Below are 13,473 nucleotides of genomic sequence, written 5' to 3'. Positions count from 1 at the left end.
TTGAGCAAGAAATATACAGTGTGGGCTCTGACTTTGATGTCTTGCTGGATGAAACTTAAAAGCTATGATGGCTTAGAAGCAAGCATCAACACCATGAGTTTTCAAAATGAAAAGGCATCATTCAGAAAAGCAGAGATCAAACTCCAAACACCCTTAGATACTTCTGATAACTCACTTGTGAAATGGACATCTGCTGCTACTGACACTCTGCTGGATGCCCAACAATTCAGAACTCTGCTGAAAGCTTGTACCGTAAAGGTGGGAGCAGTGGCCAAAGTCTCATCAGCAACAACAAATAGTTGCCCAAACGTTACATGATAGGCACCATTATAAGAACATGGAAAAGAGGAATGGCTTTAGTGGAGAAATAAATAATGCAGACTGGCACAAGCACATAGGCTGTGTGAGCTGAGAGAGGCTGCTTTTCTAGACAAAACAGAAGTTATTTGCAAAAGGGCAGAGGACTATGGATTATAAAATAAGTGTTGAAAAGCTGGTACTCCATAAATATGGTAAGAGTAGTTTATCTGAAAGAGGATTCAAAGACCAAAGAGAATTTCACATGCTTAGATGAATGTATTCCTGAAATTCTGCTACTCAGCTGTGCCTCCCCTCAGTGCAAAAATTTAAAGCAGAGACTTGATTTATTTATCAATAAATCCACAGTCTAATTGAACATACAGAAAAAAATAGTGCCTGAGGATAGTTAAAGAAATATTAAACTACCCCCCAGTGTTTGCTGAATCTGCCACTTTTGTCCCAGCAAATTTCTGTGTTGGGACAGCCATGTGTGGGGAAGGAGCTTTCTCAGTGCGGGGGAGGAATCTGCATGAACCACTCTCTTGCTGCCTCTCCACATCCCCTGGGCTCTGTGCAGGGATCCTCAGTCTCAATCCACAGACTGTGTGGGGCTAGACAAGAACATGGAAATGGTGGCCAGGATGGTCAGAGTGACCCTTGGTGTGCTCCTTTCAGCTCCAAATGGGTTCTTGGTTACACAACTCTGCCTGGACTCTGCAAAAGCAGAGAAATGAAAAAGAGAACCACAGCTTCCCTCTCTTCCAGGAGATACAATACAGCCTTAAAGGATGGATAGCAGAATAGTTATTGCTGTTTTCCAATTCTGCCTTCCTCACCTTCAGCATCCTCCTTCTTTGTTTAAGTTCTGTACTTCTGTTAAAACACAGGTAGATTTGGAATAATCACAATGAGCAAAAAGATACTGATTTGTTTTACTCACCTCTGATCTTTGCAATGCCAAGAACCCTCTTCTCCAGTTCCTTTTTGCATTTTTTGGATTGATTTTGCGTCTGCTTTTTATTAAAATTTGTGTGTGAGTGCAACAAAAGTGCAACTACAGCATTTCAGGAGCTGAGGAAGTAGGGCTGACAAGGAGCTTAGAGGATGTTTGGTGTAGCCCACCTCTGCTGAGCAATGTGGATCAAATATATCCAACAAGGCTGACAGCTCTTTTATCTAATCTGGTTTTTAAGACTCCAAGTAATAGAGATTCTACAGACACTCCAGCAGCCTGATCCAGTGTTTACCTAGGTTTATAGTTAGAAAGATAACCCAAATCTCCTTTCTTGGAAATTAAAGCAATATTTCTTGTCCTAACCTCAGAGGACAATGGATTAGTACCTCCTTTTAGTGGCTTCTAATGTGCTGGAAGTCAGTTATCAAATCCTCCTCAATCGTGTACAGGAAACAAACTCAGTTTCTCCAACCTCTTCTCCTAGTTTATAGGTTTCTATTTATTCCTGTTCCTGTCCAGTGGGACTGAACCTTTTATTTAAAAATATGGTACTTAAACCACATTCTGGGTAAGCTGGTAAACCTCCAATCCTTCTGAGCACAGCAGAGTAATGATGTTTGTCATGTTACAAGCAGTGCTACTGGTGGTACATTTTACAAGATTTGCTTTCCTATGAGTACATCTCACTTCTCATTTACTGTGGATGTTATCACCTTCAGATCTTCCAGGCTTCTCCTGCCTTCTTGGTGTGCAGAGATTTGGCTTCTCCTGCCCAGGTATAGCTCTTTTTATTTCACTTGAGTGAATGTGACCCAGTTAAATTGGAATCATTCCCCTGGTTTACCAAGGGCACTAGTTCTAATTGTGGTGCTCTGGTATTTCCAGTTTCTTCCAAAATGCTGTCATTTACAAATTTAACAATATCTAATTTATATTTTCAATTTATAACCTGCTTAAAGTTAGGCTAAAAAATACATGGTTTCTTGAGAGTTCCTTTTCCCATTTTCTTGAAAACAGGTACTATATCTGTCCTCCTCTGGTTTTCTGGGACTTGACCTATCCTCCACGAGTTCTGAGAGATGATAACTAATAATTATGAAATTGCACTGGTTAATTCCTTAACCACTTTTGGTGAACAGGTCTTGCTATCTACAATAAATGTAACTTAACTAAATCTTCTGTAATTCTTTCTCTATTCTAGTTCACACTCCTTTGCCCTGTTAAAACAAAATGATCAAGTTAAAATTAACCTTTTTTGAGGAAAGACCCAAAGATAGCATTTAAGAGTGAGCAAAACTGTCACCACACCTTCTTGGCCCCTTTCCCTCTTCAAAGAAAATCCCACAAAGCTTTTGAGAAGCAGAATTAGCAAAAAGTAAAGTAAGAAAATAACAAAAGCTGTTATGGCAACTGAACTCTTTCCTGTTCATCTCTTTGTGTTGTTTGCTAGACTTCCCTCTTTGTTCTAATTAATTGACAAACTCCTTCTAGAGTCATTCATTTCTCAAAACTTATTTATTTTGCCTCACTACATTTATTTGCACAGCACTACTGTTGTGTACAAAGATTACTCTTTAATGGAGTTCAGAACACCCTTGCACAGCATGTAATTCTGTTCAGTCCAAAGAATACAATACACTATATACTGAGTCTGTAACTTCAATTAATCTTATTTGGTTTTACTCTGCTTGATTACTCTTTATGTGCTTTCTTAAAGTCATGTGATTTTTACTTTTTATTTTGACTATTTTAATTAGTTGCTTCCACACAATATTTACAAGGATATTCCACAGCTCTTTTCAAAGCAGTTTGCATTAACTAACTGTAATAGATTTGCTTTTGCAATAACAAAATTAAAATAATACAATCTTTTTAGATCTCAAGTATGTATTTAAATAAAAATGAATCAAAACCTGTTACTCCATACTTTAAAATTTGAGACACCAGATAAAACGCTAGCATAGTTTCAGCATGTCTGGATGTGAACATACCCCTTGTGAAGATCTGTTTTAGAGGCTATCTGTGCTGCAGCCACCAAAAGCACAGCAGGAAGATGCATCTGTGTATTCCTGGAGAACAAATCCAGATTGGCAGTGCTGATCTGATCCTCCACCCAGGTTTGATCTTCAGGGCTGGCCTACAGACAATAAGAGGAAATAAACCTGCAGGACTTTAGGGGAGCAAGCATCACCTGAGATCTGTAACCTTGGCAGAGGACATCAGTACCATTGGTGTCAGTACCACTGACATCAGAACCATTGATGGTGCAGCCAGATCAGTACCATTTATATCAGTACCATTGACATCAGTACCATTGACATCAGAACCATTGATATCAGTACCATTGATATCATACCATTGGTGTCAGTACCATTGATATCAGAACCACTGCTGTCAGTAGGGTTGATATCAGTACCATTGACATCAGAACCATTGATATCAGTACCATTGATATCACACCATTGGTGTCAGTACCATTGATATCAGTACCATTGATATCAGTACCATTGTCACCAGTACCATTGATATCATTACCATTGATATCATACCATTGATATCAGTACCACTGGTGTCAGTACCATTGATATCACACCATTGGTGTCAGTACCATTGATATCAGCACCATTGATATTAGCACCATTGATATCAGTACCATTGACATCAGAACCATTGATATCAGTACCATTGATATCACACCATTGGTGTCCGTACCATTGATATCAGAACCACTGGTGTCAGTACGGTTGATATCAGTACCATTGACACCAGTGCCAATGATGGTGCAGCCAGTCCTGGGCACTCCTGGAGCAGCACCCAGCCCTATCTGACTGGGGGAGGGGGAAATAATGAAATTGGCGTTGCAGAGCCTCCAGCAGCTCTGGCACTCAGCCAGGCTCTCAGATCAGCTGCTGTCAGTGCCCCAGGCAGGCAGGATGGGCTGTGCTAACTGTGTGCTCCCAGGGCAGGCCCAGGCTCAGGCACAGCCCCAGAGCCCAGCACAAGCTGAGGATCAGGGCCAGGTGCTGCCCTGGAGCTGCCCCAGCCCTTGGCAGAGCCTTCGACCTCCAGCTGACACAGAGCCAACACCGAGGGCTCTGGAGGGAGTGCAGCTGCTGGGAATGCCATCCAGACCCTGCTGGCCAAAGGAATGCACCTCCTGTGCTCTGTGCTGGGTATTTCCCTGAGGCCAGCAGGAGTCCCGGGGGGAACAGCCATGAAGCTGTGGTTTGGATCTTATCGTTATTTAAGTGACGGGTTAAGCCCGAGTCTGTCAGTGATAGATAGAAATAACACCTGCCTGATCTGAAAACAGGAGCCTCAGTGACTTTGCCATGCACTGCAGATAAGCAATATCTTGCCTGGTCACAGATGCCCGTGTTAACACTGCTATTGCTGCCAGTGTCTGAGAGGGCAGCTGCCTCCATCTGCACATCCAACAGATGCACAGATGCCACTGGTACCTCTGCCTGCTAGATAAAGCCAGCCAGCAATATCAGCAGAGCCCAAGCCAGCTTTATATAACCAGCATGGGCACTGGTGACATGTGAGGGCATGCAGGGCTGCTCTCACACACTGACTGTGACACTGTCAATGCTCCGTTGAGGGTGGGGATGGCTGCTGCCAAATATTTCACATGCAGAAAGAAAGCCAAGTTATTTATCTCACTTTATTTACAGTAATAGGGGACTGTTGAACAGCATGTTAAGTGCACTACAATAAAATCAATAGAGAATATTAAAAGCAGAAATAAAGATCAGCCAATATAAGGAAACTACTAACGTGAATGAAAGGATCTAAGAGGAGGGAGCATTCAACAGCTAAGGAAAACCAACCCACCAAAACAAAAGAGAATGATTCCCAGGTTTGATTAGATAAATCCTCAGCCTTTCACTAAAACAAAATACCCTTGACATGATGGTTTCTCTGAAGCCTCCAAAGAGAATTTTTCTCAGCCTACTTGAAAAATGTTCATAATCAAGGACCTGAAAATCCATAATCTCTGGTCTGATCTCACGCGCCTAATTCCAGAAACTGATTTACCTGCACTGACACTGCGGGACTAGAACCAAAAGAGAGCATTTAACAATTCAGAAATCAGTCTGTCCATTCTAAGGTCAAGATGAGTTTTGCCATTGGTCTTAAAATAGTGGCAGAAATTCTTACCCCATGTAGAGGGATGCTGGATTACTTTCCTTTCAGATATAAGCAATAGATGGCTGGTACTCTAAGCATGACTAAAAGGTTTCTCTTTGGTAAATATACTCAGATTTTGAGGCAAAGTTTAATGGGCAAAGCTCAAGACTGACTGGAAAAGCTGTTTTCTGGATCACTGACCCAAGTAAGTCCAGTTTCTGAATTATCTACGTCATAATGTACCAAAAATTATTTTAATAAAACAAAGTTGTGTTTGCTGTCAAGCTGATTTTTGATTTTTGCTGCTTTAACCGGATTTTGAGTGAGATATCACAGACAGCTGCCCATTAGTGGAGGTTACAGCCAAAGCCTTCCTTTGCTGGAAGCCCCAGCAGCCCCTGCCTGAGCCCCTCGGGTTGTTTGTGAGGGCAGCATTGAAGCAGCTCCTCAGCTCTTGCTGCTGTCATTGCAGCACTGTGTTAGAGGCAGCACCTGGCTTCTCTCTGACCAAAGGCTATGGAAAATGGGGAGAACAATATAAAGAACAAAATTAGTAAGCAAGTTGAAATCTTTTACCTGAAAATGTATTTGATCCACACCAATCCTTTTGTTTGAAGGTATGGTCCCCTTGAAAGTTTCTGAGCTTTTCTCAAAGGTAGAAATTTTGAACTGTGGTTGTTTGATAGTGGCTGGTTTTTAACTGTTCTTTCCTTCATTATTTTCTGCCACAGAATGTCTTAAAATGAATTATTTGATGGTTCCATTCTTTACTTTTCAATTTTTCTATTTCACCATTATTAATTTGTCTTGTTCTGCTGCTTTTCAATTTTTTCCCCCTCTGGTAAAGTTAAAGGACAGAATGAAATATTAAAAAGAACTATGCCAATCGCTTGGGTGGTAACTAAAGGGTTACAAATATTTTCAGTTGCACATTCCAGCTCCACAGATCCCAAATTATTGTCCAAGTAATTGTATTGAAAGTGGTTCACATTCATATTCATAACTGCTAGGCCCCAAAAAACCCAGAGAGTAATGAAAAATACTGTGGTCATTTCTCATACTGAGAGTGGCCTCTGCAGAGAATGAGAGGTAGGAGGGGGTTCAATGAGGAAATTATAAAAATCAGCTTCAAGAAGTTTTTATTAACGCTGTATATAAATATTTGCATAGAAGAGAGAAAGTTTAAAAAAATGAAGACACAAACACACTTGTGCATTTAACAGAATGCTTTGATTCCATATTGTAGTTCAGCTAAAAATTCTATGCCACAGAAAGCAGTAATTATTTCAGCTTTGCATATTGTAAACCTGGTCACTGTCATTCTTTCTTTGCCTCCACATGCCTCAATGCCATTTTCTACAATCGTGGGGAGATTGCCTTGGCTCTCGCTCAGCTGGCTCAGCTAATGCAATTCACAGGCCTTCAAATGTAAGCTTGTAAACTATTTAGTTCTTTTTCTCTCTAACAGCTTGTCTATTAACAGCTCATTGAATGGAGGAGGGAGAAGAAGCTAGTGAGACCTCTCTTGGTATTGTTCAGCAGTGACCCCGGCTCCCTCGGATTGGTGGCCAGTGCTCACTGAGCAGCGTTTGTCAGGACGCGTTGTTTTGCTGGATAATGGTGCATTGTGCGAGCAGCCGTCTGGATTAGTGGCAGGTAACAATAAGCTGGGAAAGCAAGTCTCCTGTGCGATATGGTAAGGTCGTAAGAACGATGCATAAAAATCCAAGGGAATGTTCGCTAGGATGGCCGGAGTGCTGCAAGAAAACCTGTGCCATGTTGAGGGTGCTCTGTCCGAACTTCCCTCCCTCTGTGCCCTGCTCAGGACCCACATCACCGCTGTGTCCACCTGGGATGGACCTGGGAATGAGGATGGTTCAGGATGGTTCAGGTGCAGGATTGCAGGCTGTGTGTGCACTGCTCATGGCCTGTGCTCACTGCAGGTGGGTTTTGTAGGACCATTAAATCCCACTGCTCATGGTCTGTGCTCACTGAAGGTGGGTTTTGTAGGACCATTAAATCCCGGGCCAGGAGCATCAGAGCCCGTGCCCGCTCTCCCTGCAGCTATCGGGTGGAGGGCTGTGCAACCCTTGCAGTGAGAAATGTGGTGATAGGGCTGATGATGGGGCCTGGCTCCTGTTCCGCTGCCGCTGTGAGATTCCGTGTTGTCCTGTCACCTACGAGCCTGCCACACCCTCTGCTTTCCCAATGGGTTACACAAAATCCCTAGTGCTTTATTGCTGATGGCTGAGATTTGACTTTTCTTACTGTTCTACACGGCATCACCAGGCAAGCTCAGCGTTCAGTAAAGAGAATAACTCTCGGCACAGATTTCTCCCCCTAAAAAAACCCCGACCCACCATACTCACAGCCCGTTCTGCTACAGAAACACCGCGTTTCCAGCTTTGTTTTTTGCTGCGCTAAGTGTTGCAGATCTGGTGTTACCTCCCGGACAGACTGACAAGGCGGCAGCACGCAGGAATCAGGTTGGCAGGAGTGATTTATGAGCGCGATCCCGGCCGTGCGCGCATTGCGACTCCCCCGTGTGGCTCGAAGGCGCCTCGGGCTCAGCCCCGGGCTGGGGATGCTCGGCAGCAAACCCGGGGACACCCCCGTGCTCACGAGTGGCCGTCGGCTTGCAATTAATATTGACCCCGAGAGAATAATGCCACTCTGTTGTGTTTCTGCTACAGGAAAAAAAATTAATTAAAAAAAAAAGGTGTAATATTTTACTAACTGTGATGCCGTGGGAGGAATTGTGAGGTCTCATATTCTTTTGCTATGAATTAGTCTTAACAATTTAATTCTCAGCTCCCTTTTCCCCCATCAATGTGTCTTAAGATGATGCCTTTAATAGACGCTAATATCTATTTGGACGTCATTAGTTATTTTAAAATTGGCATTATAAATTTGCGTGAACTAACACAACACTTCAAGGTCCTAAACACATGTTAGTTGTACTCCTCTTCAGGTCACTTATGATAAACATTCCTCTTTTTGGCTTAGCTAGGAAAGCCTAGTTTTCAGTACAGAACTGAATATTTTTACCCAAAACCACAAAAAAAGCCAAAAAAAATCCAAAAAAACCCCAAACAAACAAACAAAAAACCAAACAAAAAAAAAAAAAAAAAAACCAACAAAAACCACACAAACAAAAAAAAATCCACCAAAAAACCAAAAAAAAAAAGCCAAAAAAAACCCCCAAAAACCCCAGTTTCTACTACTTATGTTTGTCTTTTGTCTATTTCGTATGTCTTTTGTCTATTTTGTATATCTTATGTCTATTTTCTTGTACATGGGCCAGAGGAAGCAATTGTCTTCTTCCAAATTAAAGGGTTTGACTCTGTCCCATGTTACACTGTCTCAAATTAGCTGTCAGCTGCATGAAGAGAAGTTAGATTTGCACCAGCATAGACAAAGGTAAAATTGGGCCCAGTGTTCATTGTGTTTATTAAAGTGTTTACTGTTTTCAGGAACTTGGCATCCTCTTCTTCCATTCATCTGAAATCAGCAAAAAGAGATGCTGAAATTCTAAAATGTTTCAAACCCTCCAACACTGTAGCTGTGAGCAGGATGCATTGTAACTACCAGACCTTGATGGCACGAAGATATGCATCGTGAACATGAAATCTGGGGAGAAAAGATAAGCCTTGCCACACTCCCACAGCAGCAAAACACTGCAGAAAGCAACAACTGCATTTTTGTGGTATTTGGTCACATCCCTCCTTGCCCTGGCAAAACTTTGACTTGGATCCAAGTAGGTGCAATTCCAGGAAAGGGAATGCCCAGTGGAGCTGTGCCCAGCTGCAGTGGATCTGTATTTGATGACAATTGAAAAGATGAATGAAAATCATTTCGGTTGCATTAGGGATGTAAGCTGTCAGGGATTTGGATTACTGCTTATTCAACGTTTTGGACGGCGTCTTTACGCTTCCAAGAAATCCTTTTTAGTCCAGGCATCAAGAGGAGACAGGATGAGCTCCAAGCAAGAAACTGGAGCTTGCAGACAAGTAGCTCATGCTCCTGACACTGGAGAATAAGGGAATGGAAAGTAAAACAGAGCAAACAAAGGAGACTTTGTGGGCGTGCTGTACTGCCAAACCTCAGCGGCCTGGATACATTGTTGTTGTTTATCTATCTCCATCGGTGCTTATGGGTATGTATTGATCTGAATAACTCATGTCTGAGGGGTCACTGGGGCATCTGATTTTATCCCTTTCTTTGGGAGGTTTATTAATATTGACACTTCTTCATTTAATTGGGGCACTGGCTATGGAATCCTTTTTTAATGGAATCATATTAGCTAATGTACTGCCTGTCCACACTCAAATCCAGAGTGCTTTACACAAGTCTATATTTGAGTAACTGCTAATGTTTTAAGGAAAATAAAAAGCTCAAACACCAAAAAACACAGATATCTGAAACCAGAAAGGAATAGCAAAACCAGAGCTATGCTGTAATCTGCAAGCTGCATTTCTCTGCTGAAATGCAGGGACCCAAAATAAAGTAACAGTTACTTTTCCTGTCCTTCTCAAGCGTTATTTCTTTCCTTGTTCTGTCAAGGCCATTCCTCTTGCACCCTCCCACCAGGGGCTGCATTAGTTTCTGAAATGCAATTATTCACATCTGTACAAGCTTTTGTAAGACATTACCAACTAAAAAAGATAGCCAGAATATACAAGTTTGCACATCATCTTATTCCTGCAAAGAGAGTGTATCTCTGAGTGAACATGAGGATGGCAAACATTGCTCTTTAACTTTCTCTTCTTTCCTTAAACAGATTGGGAGGATGCTTCTACCATTTATAGAACAGATTTTTGTTTCATGAAAGTGCTCTCCTGGGATTGGCTAGGAAAGTGGTTTTTTGCAGTCTGCTTGATTGGTCTTCATTGTGGAGCAATTTCGGGGGCCTGGCTTTGGACCCCATTTGCAATGGGTTTACAGCAGAAGGTCACACGTTGTTACAGAGTCATTACTGCCTCTCCCCTTGGGAGCACAGCTCACCTGTGTCTTTACCTTTCACCAGCAGCTTCTGACACGTCTTTTTGACATCTGTGCAGGAGGACAGGGACATATCACACTAACTTTGGCAGAAATCAGCAGAGGAGTGAAAGAGGGGAAAGGAAGAGCAGAAATTCCACTTCAATTAATTTATTCATTCTCACCAATTTTGTCTGTGGTTTTAATGATGTTTTGCTTGTAGTGCATGAAGCCTTTAAAAGAGTAGGTATCTCATCATGCTACTGGCTTTGTGAAGTCCAGGAAGAACAGGGGGCTGGAATGTGGACAAGAAGATTGCTCATGGTAACTGTGTCTGTAGCATGTCTGGATCCAGCACACCACACCCCTGCTGCTCCTTACAGCAGCGTACATTCAGCCTGAGTTCACACTGCCTGCAAACCCTGCCTGTCCTTGAATCAACTTCACTGTGTAGGAAAACCCAACAGTTGCAGTTATCTCCCTGGCAAGCTGCACGAGAGTGGAAAAACGTCAAGCATGGATAGAGCCTTCTCACTCAAAGCATTTCTGCTTCTCTGCAGCTGAGGATCCCAAGACTTTCATTGAACCCAAATAGTATTGAAACCTACAATCAATATTTGCACCAATAATGGAAGACCCTAACTCTGTTGTCTCGTTAGTTTCCACCTTAAATTCTGCCAAGGCAGTAACTCCTCTGAGTCACAGACATGGCCACAGACAAGCAGGACAGAAATCTGGGTCTCTCATCTCATCCCTCAGCTCTAGTCATGAACATGCTTGCTCTGCTCGCTGCCACACCGATGATAGATTGTTATATTCTTCTCTTACCAGGAGAGGATTTGTGAATTAAACACACACCCAGGGCCCTAGCAAGGTCGTACCACAGGGCTCTGAACTACAGCTGCTTTTGGGAGAGAAACTCGCTGCTGATCAGTCCAACCCTCCACACACACTTTACAAACACAGCTATTTTGGGGCTGTTTCGAAAGACAAAAGAACTGTTTGACTTCAAGGTTAATTCCAAGTTTTCAAGTAGGCATCTCAGCATGTGACCAGTGTCTGTTCTGAGTGATTTAGCCTAAGGCTGCCCTAAGGTGGCGGCTCCTTTTTTAGAACACAAGAAAATAAATGTATTGGTCTTCCAAAAAAGCTTTGTGCAAACCCTGTGGGACCCTTCCCAGCCAGGACATCTTGGAGCATCTCTGAAGTCAGTGCCCATTCCTGTCATGCTGGTTGAGCTGTGGATGTGCAGCCTGCAACACTTGCAGCAATCTCTGACCCACAGCCTGTGTCTTAGCCAGAGTTTGCATCACCCATTAACGTCTTTCATACCTTTTGCTTTACCTGCACCTCTGAGTTCATTTATTTTTATGTCTTCATAAATCAAACAACAAAGCCCATTGATATGATTATATTGAGATAAAGCCCTCTCTTTTGTCACAGCGCTTTGCTTGCCCTCCACCTCTGGTTCTCTGCAGGTTCTCAGATGCCTTGTTAAGACCTTCAAAGCCTCACAGAATACTCTGAGAAGAATGCATCTGTCCTGAGGCTTCGAGAAACTAATTCTGCAATAGTATAATTTATGAAACTCAGCATCCTTTTTTTCCTTTCCATGCAAAACTGAACAGGAACTAGGGCTGCTGAATTAATCTAGAAGTTTTTATGTCACATTACTTATAATCTGAACTGTAGCTGCTTCTTCATACTTCATATTGAATTATCCTTTCAGGGCTAGATCCTCACCTGGTCTTTTCCCCACAGATTAACCATTCCAGTGAGGCTGGCAGTAAATAAAGGAAAATTCATCCCTTTCTTTCTAGACACAAAAACAAGTGTAACTTTGTGTATCTGACTTTTTTCTTTGATTTTTATTTCTCCAATCCTTTACTTAGTCATTATAGATGTTAAGAAGCCTGTTTTGGAAATGATTAATGCTATTAATAATTTTCTAATTCAATAAAACCTCTCATCTTTGAACTCCTAGCAATATTTTCTGCTTTCTTCAGCTTTTCACTAATTCAAACAAACGACAAATACAACTCTTCCTTTCAGTTTTCTATTATTTCTCATGTCTGATCAAATAAATTAACAGACTTTCATTTCTTTCCCAGGAGTCATACCCATATGTTGGTGAAGACAGCATAAAAATATTACTTGTTCAAACAGGAGGGGGGAAAAGAAGGATAAAAGTTATCTTTTATTCACTGTTCCAAGCAAACTGCGTGTCCCATTCCTCTCACCTTGACATCACCTGCTTTGCTAACCATAAATATTGCAAGGTTTGCAGAGCACCCATTGGTCTGGTTTAGCTGCACTGGGTTATAATGTCCCCTCTCAATCCCTCAATAATGCAGCAGTTATTTTAATCACACCAGCCACAGCACTTCAGTGGCTGGGAAGAGTCAGCTGTCCTGTCAGATTGGCTGCTCCACAGCCAGGCAGCCCCAGCCCAGCAGAGCAGCATCCTGCTGATGCACTTTGCTGTGTTTGGGCAGCTAAAGATCCGTCTGCAGGCCCATTTGTACCTGTGTGTTGTTGATGGGCAGCGTGCCTCGGGCACAGAGATACTGCATGCAGGAAATGGATCCTCATTTAACCGCGTTTAATTTTGTTCTCTGCATCTCCATCATCCATCTTTCCATTTCTCTGCCCACCCAAATTGCTAATGGGAAACAAAGCTACTTCAGCCACCAGAGCTCCTAAACTGATGTGTGAGGATGCAATGATTGATTTCCCACTCCAGGAAAAGTGGGTCATTGTACATGTTGTACCACAGCAGGCTGAACCAAGCTGGTCGTGCTGACATTGGGCTTTTGCAGATTTGTTTTAAGAAGTTCAGACCCGAGGCGACTTCTGTGGATATCCAGCCCGAACACCTCTGGTTTTTGATGGGAGCTCTGCCATTCTAAAATCTTCCTTAGCAGCTTAGAGAGATCTGAAGTCATCTGTGCTCCTCAGGAGACAGAACTCAGAACTCTGATTATGCATTTTATATCTTACTTTCATGTTTGCGCCAAGAATGGAAAATGCAAAATTCCTCCAATTCCAAGATATGGGTCCAGTTTCAGGTTTGTCATTTTCCAGGAGAGAAACCCCTAAACTAA

This window comes from Zonotrichia albicollis, chromosome 12 (assembly GCF_047830755.1).
Source record: "Zonotrichia albicollis isolate bZonAlb1 chromosome 12, bZonAlb1.hap1, whole genome shotgun sequence".
Lineage (NCBI taxonomy): Eukaryota > Metazoa > Chordata > Aves > Passeriformes > Passerellidae > Zonotrichia > Zonotrichia albicollis.
The sequence above is the reverse complement of the archived record's forward strand: the minus strand, read 5'-3'. Positions refer to the sequence as shown.